Below are 14,653 nucleotides of genomic sequence, written 5' to 3'. Positions count from 1 at the left end.
AATTGAGTTTACACTCTTTGGAGGACCACTTAGCATCTAGCCTTCATTTAAAAACCAATGGATTCAGCAGTAACAGTTTCATTAGATAATTTGTTCCAATTGTTGACAATACGTGTTGAGAAGAATTGAGTACAGACTCTAGATGTTGCAGACTGATTGACAAGTTTCAGTTGATGACCTCTAGTTTTTGAATTGGTGCTAAGAGTAGGGAATAATGCTGGGAGAATATTAGCCCTCAGTAACTTAAAGGCTAAAATGGCATCCTCTCTATTTCTCCTGTAAACAAGTGTAAGGAGATTCTACTTTGATAGTCTTACAGGTAGGAAAACTCTTGCATACCAGATATCACTTTAGTGGCATGTCTCTGGACATCTTCAAGAACTTTTATATCTTTTTTAAAATATGGAGAGGTAAGTGGCATTCCAATTTCAAGCTTAGGATGCACAAGTCCCTTAAAAAAGAAGACTGATGACTTTAGAGGAACGAGTGGAGATGGTATGCTTAATCAAACCCAAGGTTGAACTAGCCCCAGCAGTAGATCTCTTAGCATGTGTGCTGAATTTTAATTTGTTGTCAATAGTGACACCAAGATCTTGCTCATTATTAACAGAGAAGAGTGGGTGGCCTAAGAAACATAAGAGCAACATGGATTCTGATTGCCAAAGTGAATGATATGGCACTTGGCAACACTGAATTCAAGAAGCCAGGCCTCAGCCCAGTTTCCCAGCAGATGAAAATTATTTTGTAGCAGGGCATGATCTACACAGGACAAAGCTGGCGCAAGAAGCTTCAGGTCATCTGCATAAAGAGTTGAATTACTACTGATAATGGAAGGAGCATCATTGATGAAAATATTAAATAATGTAGGACCCAAGACACTTCCCTGAGGAACTCCACTCAGAACACACATTGAGGAAGAAACAATATAATCTTCTGAGTCATAAAACAACTGAATACATTGATTTTGCAAGTAAAGAATATGTAAGATCCTGAACAGAGATTTTCTGCTTAAGCTTAACTGTACGCCATTTAATTGCAATTCGATTATTACACATTTCATCAAAACCTTTAGAAAAGTCAAAAAGAATCATGTCAGCAGGCACCCCCATATCACGCAACGTGGTGATGTGATCGTATGATTCAAGGAGATTGGTGTCAACAGATCTTCCAGAACAAAAACCATGTTTTGAACTGTGTAAAAAGTATTTGCTTCAAGGTGTTTAACAACTGCAGAATTAATTATTCTTTCGAGAACCTTAACAACTGCTGATGTCATTCTGATGGGTCTATAATTTTCAGCAAGGTCCTTTCTACCTTTTTTAAAAATAGGAAAGATATGTGCAATTTTCCAATCTTGTGAGGGTCTAGAAAGATTTAATGATAATTTCAACAGCAAGGAAAGAGGACGACACAAGACTGTATGACATTTGTGTAGGATACGTGGGTGAATGCTGTCTGGGCCAGCAGATTTATTCAGTTTGAGGGATGTCAGTTCCTTTAGAACCAGAGTATCTGTAATCATAATTGGTTCCTTATTATGTGATACATCATATAAGGGAGGTGTAGGATATACAATACTAGGACTGGACAAAAAAACAGAAGAGAAATAGTGTCTGAAAATTCCAACTTTTAGGTTAGGATTTGTAACTGATGTGTTATCATGCAAGATATCTGGGGTTGTGCGTCTGCTGCTACATTTTTGAGGGGCATAACACCAGAAAGAATTAGGGTTAACCTTAACTTCCTCTGCCAGTTTTTCCTCAAACCTTCTCTTCAACACCTGTATTTGGTTTGTTGTTTGATTACAAAAGGATTTGAAGACTAGATAATTTTTGGTGCTTATTTTTTCTATAATGGTTCCATACTCTGTGTTTTCTATTGATTAGCTTACTAATTTTAGTAGTCAAAATAGGTAAACTCTGCCTGTTTTACCTGAAAAATTCTTGTGCATGACTTTTCAACATTTAGAATTTATGTTTTTACATTTGATGAACTCTCCTCAATATCATCAGTAATAAGCTTTTTCCAGTTGATGTTGGCAAGTTTTTCAGAGACTATTTTGTAGTTAACATACTTTTGTTGCTTAGAGGAAGGCTGAATGGTAGGTAGACATAACTCTGAAATAATTACAACATGGTCACTGTTATCAACAGGTGTGGTTATAACATTCTTAATAAGAAGGTCAGGGTTACTGAGTATAACCAGATCAAGAATGTTAGAGACTTGCCCTTCCTGAAATAAGTAGGCTGTGAAATTATTGTTTGACAGAGGGAGTTGCGAAAGCGGGCAGACAAAAAAGGATAACATCTATCACAATAATCAGATCTGTCAATCCATTGAATTTCAGGAAGACTGAAGGTCCCCATAACGACAAGATCATAGCTGGAAAAGTTTGCCATCATATGAGACAACATGGCGGACAAATTTAATTCTGAGTCTATAACACATGAAGCACAAGGGCTTCTATAAACAACACCCACAACAATTGAAGTTCTTTGATTCTGTAATCTAATCTATACAGACTCAATTCCATCAGAATTCAGAGAATTGAATGAGAATAACTTCTACTCCATCTCTTATATAAAGGCACACTCCTCGGTGGGAGAGTGGGGAATTCAGATTATAAAACAGTTGGTAATCATCAATTTTCATTTCATCAAGAGTTAAAACTGACAATGTATTTTTTGGTGAAACTTCTGTAATTGCAGCAACATCCACTCCTTCAGATTTCATACAAAATGAGAGTTCAGAAAGCTTATTAGGGAGGATATCAACACTGGAGCTAAGGAATCTCATCCCCTGAGAGGTAGGAATCAGCGTAGATGCAGGAACTAAGGGACTGGTAAGGTTATTGGATGCAACACTATGAAACGACAAGTAAGAAACATCAGTTAAACAAGCTGTTGTTGAAGAAACAAGAGAAGTGTCAGCATCAGAAAGGAAACTATTATTATTGTATTCACTACTACACCATTGAGAGACAGAATTAGGTGATGCAAGTCCATAAACATTTAAACAATTATTAGAGGTAGAAGGAGGCATGTACATTAGCAGGATATTGGAGCGGTCTGGGGGATCACTCTAACTGGCAAGTTTTTTTGAATGATGGCACCATTACAGATTATCAAGTCTGCTTCTCCCTTAGCTGTTCTGCATTTCAGCTCCTCAACTAGAGCTTTGTGCTTTATGCCATCTTCCTTAGGACTATCTCCATAAAAACTAATTGATCCTTTTATTTCAAAGGATTTCCATATAATTTGCCTTCTAAATTCAGTTGATGGTACAGAGAAGAGGAGGGGGGCGGCTACCAGATAGCTGATGGCTATTAGAAAGTCTTTCTACTTGTGCTGGGGGGGGGCACCAATGTCACTCAGAATGTGCTATCCAATGAACATCAGATTCAGATAATTGGGCTGACGGAAGTTGAGACAACTTAGAGGACACTGTAGATACCACTAGGTCCTAAACTGTTGAGGTAGAGCAAACCTACCTCAGTACAATTGTTTTTTTCAACAATTCTATTTCTACTATAGGCTACTAACAAAAACCATTACCTAGCTGTCTTATCTTTTAAATTAAGTGGCTGAAAAAAAGCCTTTCCAATTTGAAGACCTAATGTAAGGGAAATAAACTTTAACAATAATATATTCTTTTTGCTGAATGGAAGAAGACTAGCAGAATATTTACCCCATTACTCTCAACATGCAAAAATCTCAATTACTTTCAATTACTCAAAAAAATCTACCATTACTTTCAATATTTGTTTTCAAAAATCTCAAGATACTGTGCATTCTTGCTTTGTTTCAGTAAAAAGTGCATTATCCCTTTTTATTCAATTTCCCCCAATATTTTTTTTACAGTATGTATATCCAAGTATGATGGATTTGAAGAAGAATTCTTGCTGAATTTAGTGATTTGAGTAATGGAAGTGGCTTATCAATGGGAATACCACCAGATACCCCCTTCCCTTCAAAAAGAAAACTATTTGCAAGTGTACTTGCTCTTTATGGTAGTCAATCCTGGCTTGCTAATGCTCTTGTACATCTTTCTTTCCCAAAACTGAATTCAGCCAACTTGTTCACCCCCCCTCCCCTATAAAAAAGATTAATTTTTTCTATACATAAGCTACATTTTTTATATAGCTCTGACATGGATATCTGTCTTGATATTAGTCAAGTAGTCTAAATATTATCTGGAGATGATGAAAAGAAAGCAAGATATTTGATATCCCTGACCCCTCCTGCTCAATCATAGTAAAATGATAGGAAAGAAAAATCTAAATTAATTACCACTTCAAATCAATTATAATTTACATTTTGCTAAAATGATCACATTTTTTATTAATACTGGCCACTGGTTTTCTAACCCTGTTTTTCCTAACCCTCCTCTTACCCCCTTTTGCTTAAATAAAATACAATCAACACCCTTGTGCCTCCCCCTCTATTAAAAAATTTGTTAGCTCTTGTTGGAAGACAATCATACTTTGCTAATTTCCTTTCCTGTAGCCAACCAGTTCACCATTTTATTTTCTTGTGTGTACTTCAACTGTTTTTCACTTGCCAACTGGTTGGCTATTTTTAGGATGTTTATACATAAAGTGGTTTGATATTAGCCAAGTAGTCTGAATATTATGTAGAGATGATGAGCAGAAAGCAAGAAATTCCACATCCCCAACCCTCCTGCCTAATCATAGTAAAATGATGGGAAAGAGAAAATCTAAGTTAATGGCACTTTAAATCACTTCAATAGCTGACTAGTTTATTATTTTAAACTATATGTACATGGGATATTAATAGCCAACTTAGCTAATTCTATAAAGTATTTATAGTTCTCTTAGTGGCTAATTTACACCAAAGAGTATATAGGCTATGCATGAGATATAATAGTCAGCTGGTTAGCTAATCTAAACATATGTATATAGATGAGACTTTAATAGCAAACTAGTAAGCTAATTCTATATATATATATATATATATATATATATATATATATATATATATATATATATATATATATTATTATTATTATTATTATTATTCATTTATTGCACGTTAAAAGGTAAAAAAGTAAAGTAGACGGAGTAATCACTAAAAAAACAAAAAAGAAAAAAAAAAAAGAAAAAGAAGGACACAAACACACATTAAAAATTCAAACACATGACAAAAGAAAACTCTTCATTACATTAATACGAACAGTGACTATATGCATTACATTAATAAAAAAAAATTATTGTGAACAAATTGTTGACCATGGATGATTAAACTTGCTTTGAAAACGGGACAGAGATTTATTAACTCTAATGCTAGGGTCGGCCAGCTTATACAAATGAATAATTTTGCGGTTTCGTTATCCAAGGGGGCAAATGTAAAATATACTTAGCAAATCTGAACAAGATTGATTGTAGGTGCTTTGTATCTGTTACTTTAAGGAATTTCCAGTAAAGAACAATGTAAATCATATGAGGAAGGGCTGTGGCGTTGTAAATGGATGCTAGAATATAACGGTTGAAACGTAGTTTGCTTTTTATGATTGCAGCGTAAGAAATGCTAATTTTACGCTCAACGTGAGAAATCAGCAAACGACGTGTGTGGCCTATAGATCTGCCAATTGGGAGGCCCAGGTATGTAATATGGTCTGAGGGTTTAACCAGAGAACCGTCCATATTTATATGAGGAGTAGAGGGATTTCGCCAATTGAAAAGGATTACTTTGGTTTTCTCAGGATTAAAAGACAGACCAATTTTTGAATATTCATCTTTGAGGATTTTGAAATTCTGCTCAATGCGCTGGATCATACGGCTGAGATTCAGGATGTCATCAGCATAACAAATAAGAGACACATCTATTCTCCCAAGAATGCATGAAGGAAGACACTTTGCCTGCGCTTCCAGGACACTATTATTGAACAGGGTTGGGGAAGTGATAGCTCCCTGTCTAGTCCCTTTCTTAACAAGGATGGGGTAGTGAAGATTCACAAGCATATTCAAGGGAATCAAAGAGTTTGGCCTCACACGAGAATTAATGCAATAATATAGGGAAGGATGAAGAGCCGACTGCAGGGAAAAACGGGATGGAAGTTTTAAACGCACTTTTAGGTTCCTATATAAATCCCTGAGAACACGGACAACTGATCGGTTTACGCCTCGCCTTGCCATATGAAGAAGCATGGACGAATGAATTAAGGAATCGAACGCTCGTCTAACGTCATGTCCGGCAAGGATCATACTTTCTCCCGAAGATTCAGCGTCGGCGAGGGCAGTAAAAACTGCTGTAAGAGCATGAGAACAGCCAAGATTAGCCTGAAAACCGAACTGATATGGGGGACCGTAACATTTCTGTCTTAACTCATCAAGAAAAAGAAGCTCAAAAAGTTTGCATGTTGTAGTAGATACGGTGATGGGATAGAAAGAGGAACATTGCAGCTCAGATTTCCCTTTTTTGGGAATTGGAGACAGATCACCAATGCAAAACGAGGATGGAACAATACCTGTAACAAATATCATTTGCATGAGAAGGCTGAGGTGACGCACCTATAGATAACTTCCATTAATGATGTGTAGAGATGATGATGTGCTCACCTTATCTATCCCACAAGAAGCTTTCTTTTTAAGTTGGGATATGGCTTTTATAACAGCGTTACAAGTAACAACAAAATCAAGGTTAGGAGATTCATCAATGAAATTACAGAGCTCGTCACAAAATTGTGACTCTAAAACAGGATCAGGCTCTGAAAATTCATTTGAAAAATGGGATATCCACTCGGACAAAGGAATATCATTCGGGTCTGGCAAATTGGAGGAGATAGTATGGGGTAATAGCTTCCACAGAAGATCAGGTGAATTCCTGACCTTCTCAGAATAAAGTGTCTGCATTTTAGATCGATGAAGGGCAAGTTCCTTAGCAAAACGTTTTGTTGTCATTTTTCTCAATTCATTGACTAGTCCTTGACGGGGGCATAGGCAATCTCTCCATAAGTTATACCAAAATTTAGCACGGTCGCAAGCTTCAGGCAACACTAGATTTCCTGACCACCCGGGACCTTGGGTACCAACACGTATTTTTTTAAGAGGAACTGCGCTTTTTTCAGCACACAAAAGTGCATGGCAGATTTCTGCGGAATATATATCAAGAGTTAATCTAACCTCATTAATGTCTTTATTAGAAGACTTTTGCAGAAGATGAAATGGAACTCGGATCTTGTTTAGGATACTATCTGAAATTTTGATGTACTGAGATGTGTCAATTTTATTCCAATCGCGAGAAGTATACAACCTGTGCCGGTGAACAGTATAAGCCTGTAACACTGGAATCTGAGAAGCTTCTCGTTTGAAACTAGAAGCAATAGGAAGATGGTCTGAAACTTGAAAATTGGAAACTACCTCAACACAAGGTATATCAAGGTTATATGACACAACATGGTCGAAGTTAGATGTGCAAGAGGAAGAATGAATGTAAGTAAACTGAGCAGATTTCTGTTGAACTTTAAAATCATCACCAAATATTCCTAATAGTAAAGAAGCATGGATAGAAGCTGAAGACAACCCGCAGTTTAAATCACAATTAAAATCACCTACGATCAAACACGGGATTTTCAGTTTAAGGACATCACGAAGACAAGAGCTAAGTTTACTAACTGCAAAAGCGAAATCTCTCTCCAAATCTTCATCTTTGTAATCTGTGGGTAAATACACATTTATTATTACGCACTCAACTAGTCGAACAGCTAAAAAACTATCACAAGAAAAGAAAACACTAGAATTAAGATTCGATGCTACATAAGTAGCAATACCACCGGAAGCTCTGCCTTTAGAAGCACTACGTTTAGCTGCAACCGAGAAAGTTTTGAAAGTGGAACTAATGTCAAGTAAACTAAGGCTGTGGTTGGTCAGGAAATGTTCCTGCAAACAAAGAATATCATGATTACGAAGTATATTTTCAAGAATAGGTTTTTTTTTTATAAGACCACCATTAATGTTCCAAGAGAGAAAACGAATATCCATTAATCTACTTAGCTGCCCGTTTATCGGTTTGAGCGTTGCCAGGGCATTTGATACTGTAACATGTGTGATTAAACTCTTTACATGTAATGCAAAACATGTTCCGAACACATGGATTATCCCTTGTGGAAGAGTGCTCCGAGGAACCACAGTGAGAGCACAGTTCTGCGTTCTTACAATCAGCAGCAAAATGTCCTTGCTGATGGCATCTGAAACACCGTCTAGATATGAATATGAAATTCTGGACAGTTAACTTTTCATAACCCACCTTCAGAGAGTTTTTCAGAAAAGAATCGAGATCACTCCGTTGTTCAAAATAAATCTTGTAGACACGTGACTTGCCACACTGCAAAGCTTTGACACACTTTGGAATAATTTTCTCTAGATCTTTTTCATTCATTTCCGTCGGAATGCCTTTTATTACACCAATGAAGGCGGGAGATTTAACAGAGGCTAAAAGGCCAGGTTGGAACTTTTTCATCTGGTCAGCAATTGAGGAGGCAGTAGGTTTACTTTTTATGACAATTTTTCATTCTGTTGAAGAACATTTCACCTCTGAAATATCATTTGCAGCTTCAGGACATATTTTATCAATAAAATCTTTTCTTAATAGTGGAGATGAAAGATTGGACAGGCAATTTTTTAGCACAACAGCATAGGTAGGAGGATTGGATTGGTCCTTGGCGCAAGACAACTGAGCGGAGGAGGGCCAGGCAGAAGTTGCCTGTACTGCGAAAGTTGCCTGTTATATATATAACATATATATATATATATGGGATCTAATAGCCAACTGGTTGGCTAATCTTAACATGTGTGTATAGCTGAGACTTCAATAGCCAACTAGTTAAGCTAATTCCACAAATGTATTGGAAAAACTTTATTGATAGCTGACTAGTTGGCTATTTTAATATACAGTTTATGTATACTTGGGATATTAATAGCCAACTAGTTAGCTAATTTAATGGTGTAGCCTATATACAATTCTAATATTAGCTTACTAGGGTAAAGGCACCAATGATTTGACAGTGCAATTCGAGAACAACTGTCAAAATTTTCCTTCAAAACAGGATAGCTCTGCTTAGCCGTGACTTTGAGCGCCATCTCTTGGAGCCGTCGTTATATTTCGACGGTGCAAAACGTAGACACTATATCTGGTACACCCAGATAAGAAAAGAACATTCAATTTGGTCAGTTTCCTGTTTTTGACACAAAAGGAGCTTCTAACAATTTTTCAGGCATGTAATGTTCAAACTGTCATTACTTGTTTTTTTATTGAAAGAAAAAGTTGGGATAAGCGCCAATGTGTCAAGATACATCTGATCTTTTCTGAAATGTAGCCACATTAGCTTTTCCTTGATAAAATTAAATGAAAATGGTGACGGAAATTGCATTGTCAAAACTAGGTTCCAAGTGTCAAAAATTCTTGTTCAATGTAGTGGAATACCAGGCAGACTAAAAATGTTCCTTCAGCCGCATTCAAGCGTAAATATCGGCTTCTATCAAGGGATTTATTTCTTTGGCGAATATCTTGTAGTAACCTTGTCGAAATTTTGGACTGACAGCAACAGGCCCTGTCGAAATATAGGTGACTTTGTCAAAACTTCACAGAACATGTAAAACAGATGAGAAATAATAGGTATTGAAATTCCAGGATCCACGGATGAAACCATAGGCATCATAGCTGTCAAATTTGCGGGTGCTTTCTGTGCGACAAGAGATTTTGATGATTATTATTTCTAATAATATTTCAGATGAAAGAACATTTGAACAAAAGGTTTTTTTTTTAACTTTGAAGTTTTACTTAGAGACACTGGATTTTCCCATCATCTGAGGAACTGCCGCTGGGTCTCATACCATGCTGGGGCATAAATTGCTATGGGGCTGGGGGGGGGGCAGTTGCCCCCCAGACCTCTTTTTGCCCCCCCCCCCAGATTTTTTTAGGTTATACCCTTATTTATCCTTCATCCAAATTAAAAATACAAATTTTATCAAATACAAAATCTTATACAAAATGACGCGTAGGCCTATGTTTTAGACGAAACTAAGAATCTGCATGTTAAAATAAAATCCACTAAATCAAAGAAACTTCTTAAATTTCTTGAAATCCACTCCTGTTTTCCTAGACCCTATCCCTTCTAAAATGCTAGTGAAACAATTTTGTTATGCTAAATACTATTTGTATTTAATAATGTATATTAAAATTTGTTGTACCGATTTTGTTATACTAACTAATACATACTTGAAACAATTTTGTTAGTTTTATTACCTCTACTTTTTGAACATTCTTTTATACTTTTATACATCCAATGAATTTGAAGAAAAATAAAGAAACAAGAATATACATGTCCAATACACTCGGTTCTGCCCAGAGGCATTCTCGAACTATTTAGACAGGTGTCGAGTTGGGTTCCAACTTGCATCGAAAACAGGTAACTTCTTTTGTTGTGTCGAATTTGTAGGTGAAAATGCTCTAATTTTAGAAATTTGGAGTTTTATACCCATTTCAGATAAAATTTGAAACATTCAATCAAACAGTCATAATCAAAGATGATTTCCTTAAATACTAACACTCTTTTCAAACCAAAAGTCTTTGAATTAGGAATTCTGGAGAAGAAAAACTGTTTTTTTTAAAAAAACTGTCGAATCATCGGTTCAACACCCAATACAGGTGTTGAATTGGGTTCCGACTTGTGTTGAAAACAGGTAACTTTTTTGTCGTCAAATTTTTAGGTGAAAATGCTCTTCGGAAAATTGGAGTTTTGTACCCTTTCCAGACAAAACTTCAAACTTCTCATAAAACAGTTAAATTTAAAGATGTTTTTCCTACATACTGAAACCCTTTTCAAACCGAAAGTCTTTAAATTAGGACTTATGGAGTAGAAAAACTGGTTTTTTACAAAAACTGTCAAATCATCAGTACCTTTACCCTAGTTGGCTAATTAAGGCTGAAATGTATATATAGGTGAGATCTAATAGCCAACCATTTGGCTAGTTTAAAGATTTCATTTATATACACTGTTATTCCTATTAGCCACCTAGTTGGCTAGACATTTATTTTTATAAAAAATGCTTGGCTAAGGCTTTTTCCTTGATATACAAACTGTACTATTTTCTATTAGCTATCTGGTGGTATCCCATGGGAGTTTATTTCCAACACAAATGAATGTTGAATTTGGGTTCAGGATGCAATTCTGACCATAGAGGTAAGTTTGTTTCTTAGTCAATAATATGATTTGCAAAACATTTAGGCCTACCTTAAATTTTGACCAAATCATATGACTTACAAATAAAGTGAATATACCACTCAATGCCTTTTTTTATGCTCTTTCCAAATCTAATACTCATTTTTTCTGAAATGAATTTTACCCCCACCCCTATATACAAATTCAGGGTATATATTTGCACATTAGGGGATGGGGTTAAAATTTCAAATTACCTCCTATTTACATCACAAATAAAGTTTGCCCCACCCCCTTTAATGTGCAAATATATACTCTGAATTGATTTATATATAGGGGTGGAGGTAAAATTCATTTCCAACAAAAATGATTATTATATTTGGAAAGAGCATAAAAAAGGCATTGAGTGGTATATTCACTTTATTTGTAAGTCAATAACAAGATTTGGTAAAAGTTTACCAAATTTACCAACACCCTCCCCCCTAATGTGCAAATATATACCCTGAATTGGTATATATAGGGATGGGGTAAAATTCATTTCCAACAAAAATGATTGTTATTTTTGGAAAGAGCATAAAAAAGGCATCAATTAGTTTGTTTACTTTATTTGTAAGTCAATAATGTGATTTGCAAAAAAATTACCCTTAGCTACCTAAATAGTCCATTAATATAAACATTAGGCTACCCAAGACTTAAACCACTAGGCTAAATATTGGTAAAGTTCTACCAAATCATATTATTGAGTTAGGAATAAAGTGAATACACCATTTGATACCTTTTTTTATGCTGATTATGAATATAATAATCATTTCTATTGGAAATGAATTTCAGCCCCCCCCCCCTATATATGCCAATTCAGGGTTAGGTTGTAGAAACATATACCCTGAATTGGCATATATAGGGGGGGGCTAAAATTCATTTCCAATGGAAATGATTACTATATTCATAATCAGCATAAAAAGAGGCATCAAGTGGTATATTCACTTTACACGTAAGTCAATAATATGATTTGGTAGAACTTTACTGGTTAGGTTAGGAATAGGCTATATAAGGGGGGGGTCTGATGAAAATAAGTTACAAGATATAGTCTTATTATAATTTTAAAAAGCATAAAAAAAAAGGCATCAAATGGTGTATTAGCTTTAGTCCTAACTCAATAATATGATTTTATAGAACTTTACCACCAATTTAGGGTATATATTTCTACAACCTAACCTAACCCTGAATTGGCATATATAAGAAGGGGGGCTGAAATTCATTTCCAACAGAAATGATTATTATATTTGTAATCAGCCTAAAAAAATGCATCAAATGGTGTATTCACTTTATTCCTAACTCAATAATATGATTTGGTAGAAATTTACCTAAATATTTAGGCCTACATCTAGTGGTAGCCTAATACTTTTAGGCCATTTTTAGGTAAGTATTTACCAAATCATATTATTGACTTACAACTAAAGTGAATATAACACTTGATGCCTTTTTTTATGCTCTTTCCAAATATAATAGGCCTAATCATTATTTTAAGAAATGAATTTTACTCCACCCCTATATATACCAATTCAGGGTAGCCTATATATTTGCACATTAGGGGGGTGAGGGTAAAGTTTAAACTTATCTCTCATTTACATCATAAATAAAATTTGCCCCCACCCCCCGAATGTGCAAATATATACCCTGAATTGGTATATATATGGATGGGGGTAAAATTAATTTTCAACAAAAATGATTACTATATTTGGAAAGAGCATAAAAAAGGCACTGAGTGGTAGCCTATATTCACTTTAGCCTGTTTGTTACTCAATAATATGATTTGGTAAATATTTACCTATTTCTTTAGCACATTTATTTTAGAAGTGATCAGTCCCTAAGTAATTACCAACTTTTGTCTTCAATCTACCAGCTAGACCTAGCCTAACTTACCTGAATTTGTGTGGAGATTAAAATTCTGAGTATGATAGGCCAATTCCTTAACAGCCTTCCAGAGGTAGGCAATAGACCAATGTGCTTTCATTCACAGTTTCAGGGCTGGGCTAATTATAGGCTAGACCTATATCTTGAAAGCATATCAAAGTTGAGTAGGCTAAAGGGTTAGCTAGGATGAAGAGCCTAGGCCAAGTAGCTTTGGGTAGCCAAGGCTAACTCCAAAAACCACTTCTAAAAAAATTGACTGGGATTGTGTTGACTAAGTTAAAATATTATTTCCATGGTGAACTTCCACACAATCTGATCAAAACATCGCTGTCTAAAAATAATTAAACTTCACACCTTGAATATCAAAACATACATAAATAAACATGGTAATTAAATAATGAAATAACTAACAGAAAGTATGTAATCCCTACAATTGAATTGAAAACGAAAATCTCGATGTAGCCTTTGGTGGCAGAAATTTGCGCTTTTCACAGACAAGATGGAAAAATAGAATATAGAAAATGGAAAAATACAATTACACTTTTTAGTGTTTTCCGTGGCTTCATGTCTGATGAACGGTTTGAAAAAAAAGAAAAGTTTCTTAGCCCTTTCAGCCCTGAATAGTTTTCCTGCACAGGAAAATTCTGATTTTCTAGTATAGAGCTAATTTCGACCTTAGAAAACTTATGGCTGTGTTAGAAAACCGTCGGGGCACGTTTTCTTAAAAATCTCGATCCCTGTCAAATGACAGTAATGGGACTAGAAGGGTATACCAGCAAGACAACTTCGTTTATACAAAAAATATAAAAAGGCACAAAACATATGCACAAAGTCAAGTTTCAAACTCAGGGAGCATGGTACATCTTGAAGCAATTCCTGTCTTTGTTCAGACACAGCACAACCTCACATTTCTCGCAACAAATCTGTGAAACCCCCTTTTTCCTTGGGCACTTTTCATAGCGGCACTGGGCTTCCCGACTTTCTAAATGCACAGGGACGTGATTTACTCGGTCATACCGGACGCTTTCGATCGTGTAAGTTGATCGCGCAGCTGGTTGGGACGGCGAAGGAGCCGGAGAACTCCCGGCATCTTGTTACTGGTGAGGACGACCAGCTCTTCGTTTAGAGATCTGCTCCTCATATTCACACTTCAGCAGTGCTTCAGTAATTTCGTTCCGGAACTCGAAAAGTGACACTGGTCCACTTTTTCGTCTTTGTTTCAATTCGATACAAGATGACGAGATGATCCAGCTTGTCTACTCCTCCTATGTTGCGGTTAAAGTGACCAATAAAGTTAGGTCTTTTTACATCAACCTTCTCCTTTTTCTTGTTACTCCATCTTTTCACTGCTCCACCTGCACCTGCACCGCAATAATTCGACAGCATGTTTACTGCGCTGTTGTCAAACCGACGCTCGAGGACGAGTCCCTTTTCAATGTCGCTAGCTTCGTTCCACGACAATCGTCCTTTCTTCCTAAGATCCTTCTCATCTGCAAGCTTTGCTTTGGCTATCCTACTCTTTCTGATAGTTTCTGCTGCCAAGAAGCCATCTGCTGTCAACTTT

General features: G+C 35.9%; 1 protein-coding gene across 3 annotated transcripts in view; it reads right to left on the bottom strand.

The window, feature by feature from the left end:
• The window catches only part of msn (serine/threonine-protein kinase msn), a 120,974-nt gene extending 107,530 nt beyond the window's left edge, over positions 1-13,444 (bottom strand). For all 3 annotated transcript variants that reach the window (XM_089090479.1, XM_089090480.1, XM_089090481.1), the window contains exon 1: positions 13,099-13,444. The gene's annotated coding sequence lies outside the window, so the exon portion shown is untranslated. The remainder of the gene's footprint in view (positions 1-13,098) is intronic.
• Positions 13,445-14,653: the final 1,209 nt, after the last annotated feature.

The sequence above is a fragment of the Artemia sp. Qi Xiang Cuo genome, chromosome 6 (assembly GCF_049724085.1).
Source record: "Artemia sp. Qi Xiang Cuo chromosome 6, ASM4972408v1, whole genome shotgun sequence".
NCBI classification, from domain to species: Eukaryota; Metazoa; Arthropoda; class Branchiopoda; order Anostraca; family Artemiidae; genus Artemia; species Artemia sp. Qi Xiang Cuo.
This window is presented reverse-complemented; position numbering and strand designations above follow the sequence as displayed.